Source organism: Carlito syrichta, unplaced genomic scaffold (assembly GCF_000164805.1).
Source record: "Carlito syrichta isolate Samal-C Ts95f unplaced genomic scaffold, Tarsius_syrichta-2.0.1 Scaffold308834, whole genome shotgun sequence".
NCBI classification, from domain to species: Eukaryota; Metazoa; Chordata; class Mammalia; order Primates; family Tarsiidae; genus Carlito; species Carlito syrichta.
The window spans coordinates 549533-557546 of NW_007252930.1; positions in this window are offsets into that span (position 1 = coordinate 549533).

Genomic DNA, 8014 nt, shown 5'->3' on the forward strand with positions numbered 1-8014 from the left:
ACTGAGTTTCACTATCTCCCTACCCCAGAACTAAGCTTTCCCTAATGGAATGCCAGAATCTGGAATTACCTTCTTACTAAATAGACATAACAGGTGACACATAATTTTTTTTCTGAGCAGCTAGAATGCCATAAGGAAGGAAAGAGGATGCTGCCAACCAAATACCCAACAGTGTCCAAGACAAAAATAAAGTATTTATCATCCAGCATGCTATACCTCAAGTATCCAATGAAGAAATCAACATCGATGGCAGTATTTATGCAGCCTCCATAAGACCTTAGAAAGAAAAGAATGAGAGAAAAGAGAAATTACATGTATTGAGCACTTGCTCTAGAGAAGACATTGAAGTAGGTTTAGTTCTCATACATCCACTTGTTTCATATTCATGACTATATAACAAAATGGGTTCTATTGATTTGTCCACTTTAGAGATAAGAAAACAGAAACACAGGAAGATTAAATAATAACACAGAATTAAAATGGAAAACTGAGAGGTGAGTTCGGATATGACAGATTCTAAGGCCCACCCCTTTTCCATGCTAGTCACACTTGCCTATATCTGAGTCAGGGTTCTACTCCACCTGCTACTTCAGACCTGGCCTCAGAGATACCAACTTTGTGAGGAGTAAAGTCTGGAGGGGAGAGAGTCACTGAGAGGGAATTTGGCAAGAGTGAAGGAAGATCTCTATAATTTCATTCTCCAGCCAGGCATGAAGGACTGCTTACTTTATGCTAAGGAGTCTGGGCTCTTTCCAGTAATGGATAGGGGAGTAGAAAAAATTGTTAAAGAGGGATATATACAATTATCTTTTTCTTTAAATCCTACTCTCATGGACTTGTAATGAAGAAATTAGTTGATGGTAAATCGAGTGGCAGTGATTTCAGAAAACTATCACAACCATCTATTTGAGCATTTATGGCAACAGTGAACATGGAAATGGAGAGTAGATGAAATGAGAAATGTAGATGAGTTTGGGGAGACTTGATGACCAATATAATTTGGCTATATATGGGAAAGAAAAGACGAGTTTCCAGATTTCTGGCTTAAGGTGCCTGGAAAGATCATTCCCTTAGATCAATAGTTCTCATACTCTAGCGTGCATCACAATCACCTGGAGGCTTGTCAAAACACAGATTGCAAGGCCCGACCCGAGTTGCTGATACAGTAGGTCTGGAAAAGGGCCCTAGAATTTGCATTTATAATGAATTCCCTGATGCTGCTGATGCATCATGTAAAAGCCTATGAAGGAAGATTTATTATTAGCTCCATGCTATAGAAAAGGAAATCAACATTTAAGAGATATTAAGTAATTTACCTAACATCAAGCAACAGTTTCACTCCAATGTCTGTGCATGCAAACACTATGCATACTGTCTCCCAGCATATGGGAGATGAGAGATGCAAGGAAAATAAGTTAGAGTTTGGGTGGAATAGGGAGCAGACCAGGGTAGTAGGAATATTTGAGAAATATTGAATTCATTTTTAATGATGTTGAGTTTGAGAACTAGAGATGTTTGAAAATATGGGTATACAGACAGGGCTAGCTTAGAGAGATTTAAAAGTTGTTTCTACATAAATGGTAAGTGAAGATCACCTAGCAGTGAAATTATGAGAAAGTGTCTAAAGATTGAAATATAGGGGATTACCTTATTTAAGAGACAGAGAAGCTCATAAGAGAAGTTGATGAATAAAAATGAACCCTGGGAAGTATAGTGTTCGGATATCTGAGAGTCTAAAGTAAGAGCAAGTTTTAAGATTAAATAATTCATTGACAATGCCAAATACTGCACAGGGGATTTAGGTAGAACTAGTTGACCCCACCCCATCTGTCCCTCCTCTAAGGGCAGGGTCTTCCACTACACCTAACTGAGTTAGAGCTTCTCTACTCTTCATTCTCTAGACTAATCACTGTTACATACTCTGACATTCTTATATCCTGATCTAAGAAGATGAACTCATGAGAGCACTCCCTTTGGTATAAAAGGTCATTAGAATTGTTTACAAAATTAGAAAAAGGCAGGAACTCATGCCTGTAATCCCAGCACTTTGGGTGGCCCAGGTGGGAGGATCATTTGAGGACAGGAGTTTGAGACCAAATAGTGAGACCTCATCTAAAAAAATTTAAAAATAATACAATAAAATAACAAAAAGAAAAAGGTGCAGGGGTTTTTTTTCCCTAACACTTTACACTATTTATTATGAGAAGTTTTTGTAACGACTAGACCATCTAGAGCAATGAATGTCAAAGTATAGTTCTAGGACCGGTAGCATCAGCAGCACCTGGGAACACAAAAGAATTGTAAATTTCTCAGTTCTTACTGAGGAGAAACTCTGGGCCAAGCAACGTGTGTTTTACCTAACCCTCTATGGGATTCTGATGCTTCCTAATATTAAAGAACACTAATTTGGAATATATGGGATGCCAATTGGCAGTAAGTTCGACTGAGAGGCCAAAAGCAGACCCTGAAAAGAATTGTGAAAGGGATCCCCCTACAAAAAAATCAGAATCCCATCCACTCTGCTCCAATATGCCTAACACTTTATTTATGAGATGTGACATTGTAGTGAGGGGGGTAGTATAAGTGAGGTATTGGGGGAAATTTGAGAATACACTGAGTTATGGAAACAGGAGCGTCTTTGTTTAGCACATTTTCACAGATAACCTACTAACTGCTAAACACTAAGAAAATACAGCTAAACAAGTTAGCCATTGCAACCACTCATAGAAGTTATACTCGAGTCATCACATTGTCTTCCCTAGGAACATCAGGGAACTTGAGACAAATGCTCTACAAGAGAGTTGGGTTTAACTCTTCAGAAAATTTCCCTGGAAACATGAGTTAAGGTTTTGTTGAAAACTGTTAGATAAAATTGAATTTTTTTCCTTCCGTCCCCCCCACCGGATGTTATTAGCAAATTTTCCCAAATATTCTGAATATGAGTTTTATTTTTTTAACTTACAAATTAGAAAATATGGATTATTTTAAAAAGTAAATTAGAGAGAGAGAGAGAGAGAGAGAAAGAGGAGATTCACCTCCCCCAGGTAGGAAAGCGGGCCAAAGTCAGGAAACATGACGTTGGCCATAACTCAAAGAGCACATGGCCACTCCAGAGTTTAGTAAGGCAGTGGCCAGTTTTTATATTTTAATTTTGTTTATATGTTTATAATTTTCTGTGTCTGTGTATGTTATGTGTGGTTTTTATATTTACACATATGCATACATACATGTGCATATACACATATAGGTGGGTATATGTACATATATTGTACATATTTCCAAATACTTATCACTGTATCACCACTGTAGTTTCAAAGTCTACTTTTGTACTTTTAAAAGGCCCAGCAATTTTAGGTACAATGAATATCTATATATCCATCCACTGATTGTCCAGCCTAATTAATAAAACTATCATTTTGGGTAAAGCCCCCATGTCCCCTCTCAGATTTCACTCCTGACCCTTTCCCTTAGTGGCAACAATATGTTGCTTATCAGTCCACAGATATATTTATGATTTATACATTTGCCTCTATCTTTAAGCAATACATAGTTTTTGTTTTGTATGCTTTTATTTTTTTCCTTTTTAAAAAATTGTATTATAAAGATGTGGGGTACAATTCAGGGTTAGGTATACAAACATTGATTATGCAGGTACCCTTGTTAATAAGGTATGCCCCTCCTTCCCCTAGCAGTTTCTCTCAATAGATAACAGCATATTGTATTCTATAACTTGCTTTTATTCCTCCTCAACGTTATTTGTTGATATTATTTGTGAAATTCATTCACATAGATAGGAATAGATACAGCTCTTTTGACTACTCCATAGGCCTCTGCATGATATCAAAATTCATTTATCTATTATTTTTCTTTTGCTGATTGACATTTCAGTTGTTGCCAATGGTTTTCTAATGTAAACACTGCTAATTTGTGCATGAGAATGTATCCTCCTTTTGCATGGATGGAGTTTCTCTGGGTCATATTCCAAGAGTGGAATTGTTTGATTTAGTGTATGTGCATCTTTACAAACTATTGTTAAATTTCTTTCCAAAGTGAATTTTCAAGTCTCACAAGCAGAACATAAGATTCTGTCAGTCCTCATCCTTACCCATATCTGGTATTGTCATGAATTTTAATATGGATAAATATGACAGGGAAGACTTTCTTACTGTGGAATTATATTACTTTGATTCTAATGACAGTAAGAATATTTTCATGTTTTTATTGATCATTGTGGATTTATTTTGTACAAATTCATATCTAGTGATCCTTTAACATTGGCTTGGTCTTTCTTTTATTTCTTCCTTCTTTGTTATTTCTAAGAGTTTTATATCAGTCCTTTATCTTTTACAATGATTTACTCATAATATCTTTCTTCAGTTTGTAGTTCATTTTTTACCTTTTAAGATTATCTTTAGGGGCACAACTTTTAAAAATTTAATGTAATAAAATCTATCAATCTTCTAGTTTATGGTTTGAGTATTTTGGGTATTGTTTAAGAAAAAGTGCCCTGTGGGTACAAATATATTCTTATTATAATTTAAAGTTTTCTCTTCATGTTTAGGCCTTTAATCCATCTTGAATTTATTCTTGCTGTATGGTGTGATGCAGGGATACATGATATATTTTCCCACATGAATAGCTAATTGTTTCAGAACCATTTATCAAATAGTTCATATTTTTCCCCAGATCAACAATGCTATCTTTAACTTATATCAAATTACTACATGGGTAGTTGTATGTTCTTTATTCTACTTTCCACACCTGTGCAAATACCATAATGTCTGATCATTATGGATTTATTTTGTACAATTCATATCTAGTGATCCTTTAATATTGGCTTGGCCTTTCTTTTATTTCTTCCTTTTTTGTTATTTCTAAGAGTTTTATATCAGTCCTTTATCTTTTACAATGATTTATTCATAATATCTTCCTTCAGTTTGTAATTCATTTTTTACTTATATCTTTAAAATAAGTTCCTATATCTGATTAGTTGCTACCTTGCTGTTCTTTCTAGCAATATTTTGGCAATTCTTGCTTGCTTTTCTATACAAAGTTTAGAATAAGAATTTAAAATTCCATTGACCTATAGATTAACTTGAGAGAATTAACATCTTTGTTAATCGTTTAGCTCTCAAGTTTTTGCTTATTAAAGTATTTTTGAAACTTTTATATTATTTATTCTTAAAGTGATATACATATTTGCTAGATTTGTTTATAAGATCTTATAATTTGAAAATTATCTTAACATATTATATATGTAATTAAGTGGCATTTACTAACTTGGCTTCTTGTGTAGAAGAATGCAATTAATTTTATAAAATGTATTTACAACTATCTTGCTGAATGCTTTTATTAATTCCAATAATGTAATGGATTTTATCCAGTAATTTTAAGTTCAAAAATCAATGCAAAATAAAATAGAACTTAATGCCAAGTCTAATGGAAATCTGCAAATTCCATCTTCATCTGCCATTGCCATGTATTTATTATTATTATTACAATTATTATTGAAAAAGATGGAATTTTAAACTTATAAGGCTGACTGATTAACCAAGAATTTATCTTAATTCATTCAAGTTTTGATAAATATGTCAAATGCTTTACTGGAATTGCAATACATATTATGTCGCCCTTCCTCTTTTATCTTCATCATATCAAGAAAAATGCGGTTTTCAGACTTTAGTAACACAATTGTTTCTACAGAACTCTCTACCATTTTTACTTTGCAAATTATTGAAGCATTTAATTTGTTGTGATTACTAAAGCGATATAGTTTCAATGAGGGAAGAAAACGCAGTGTAAAAGCCTTGACTGTTCTGAGGTATGGGAAGAGTTTACTAGACACCTTAATACTGAGGTCTCTAATGACTTGGTGATACTTCCAATCTTTCATTGGTGTGTCAGAGCAAAATACCCATACTTCTATTTTGTTAGTCCCACTATATTACAGTTATTTTTACATATTCATTGTTACTACTAGACTAGGAGATTATCAGGGTGAGAGACACAGTTTTTAATGCTTTGATTCCACAAATCTAATAAAACATCTCACATATATCCTGGGTTTGAGAAGTGTTTGATAAATTCATTTTTCCCCCACAGAGAAGCCTGAAATGCTCTTCGAGTAAGCTATCTTTACATCTATGACAATCTACATGAAGTTTTGGAGACATCACCTATGCCCAGGCATTAACCGGGGCAGCCTCAAAGTAACTAGGAATTGAATTCTAATTGCCCATGTTGTTCAGTTCCTCAAAATATGTTCACAGAGGTTATCTTCTCATAACCTTCTCTTTAGATTTAAAGGCCAATTCATAAAGTTTCACTAGGAATCTTCACCTGAGATATCTCAGTTATTGGAAGCCTTCCCCTTATAAACTCCATATGTTTCTGTGTAAGATTGCTTCATACTTTCTCATTCATTACATATATGAAAGTCCAAGTTAAAATTTGGTCCCTGAAGTTCACCCATTTACATTCCTTAAAATGTAGTAACTTGGGCCTGTAATCCTAGCACTTCAGGAGGCCGAGGTGAGTGGATTGCCTGAGCCCGCAGGTTCAAGACCCGCCCGGGCAACTTGGTGAGACCTGGTCTCTACAATAAATAAAAAATTAACCGGGCGTGGTAGCGCGCACCTGTAGTTCCAGCTACTTGGAAGGCTGAGGTGGAAGGATCGCCGGAGCCCAGCAGGTCGAGGCTACGGTGGCTGGGAGCGTGCCACTGCACTCCAGTCTGGGCGACAGAGTGAGACTCCAACTCAAAAAAAAAAAAAAGTAGTAACTTGGGATTATTTAAGATATACTCTATAATATTTACTTGTTTTCAAAATGTTTGTTTTGACTCACTTTCTTGTTTTTAAGCTTTTCTTTTACCTACAAAATAGGGGTAATAAAATGTCTCATGTGTGGTTCTATACAAAGATCATAGTAAATGTTACATACTAACAATTTTGAACTTTACCTGAACTCTTTGTTCCAAGAAAACTACCAAGGGTTAAGAAATATACCACCAGCACCCATCTGTGTTCCAAGAATTGGCTAACCTTACAGGACCGCCTGGCTAGTGCATGTTCTGAAATAAGACCCACTTGCACCTTTCTTCAGTTACTTGGTTAAGATTTCCTTGTATCCTTCCCTGTGGCTCCCCTAAGACTCAGGGATGATTCCCTTGTCTATCTGCCTCTATAAAACCCCGAGTCCCCTTCTTTTTCTTTGATATATTCCTTATTACTGGTGTTCTTCCCCTTGTAGCAACCTAAATAAAACCATCCCCCTGATTGTTTAGTGTATGTTGTCTTTGACAATACAAATAATCTAAAATGGTGCTGAAACAGTAGACCCTCAATAAATGTTCATTTTTTCTTATCTTTTTTTTTTTTTTGAGTTGGAATCACACTGCTTTCCCAATCATTCAGCCCCATCCTGCAAAATTATTTTGATTCATACCCTGAAGAAATCTACAACTTTTGGGAGACCTATAATTCGTTGACTGTCAGCATGTATCTCTTCTATTTTGCCTCTGAAATATTTGTGACTTGTATGTTTCCACTGCTGGACGTGAATAGCTATGTCGTCTGACCATGTGAGAAATTCCAACCTAAGGTTCCATTTAGCAGACTTTATCATGAAAGGACCCAGTTTTCTTTAAACATTTTTATCTTTAAATATAAGTCACAAGCCGGGCTCGGTGGCTCGGCCTATAATCCCACGCCTTTGGGAGGCTGAGGTGAATGGATTGCCTGAGCCCGTGGGTTCGCGACCCGCCTGGGCAGCGAGACCTCAACTCTACAATAAAACAAAAAATTAGCGGGGCGTGGTAGCGCACGCCTGTAGTTCCAGCTACTTGGAAGGCTGAGGCAGAAGGATCGCCGGAGCCCAGCAGGTCGAGGCTGCGGTGGCCGGGAGCGGCCACTGCACTCCAGTCTGGGCGGCAGTGAGACTCCAACTCAAAAATTAATTAATTAATTAATTAATTAACTAATTAATAAAAATCATGCAAAAAATTGCACAGATC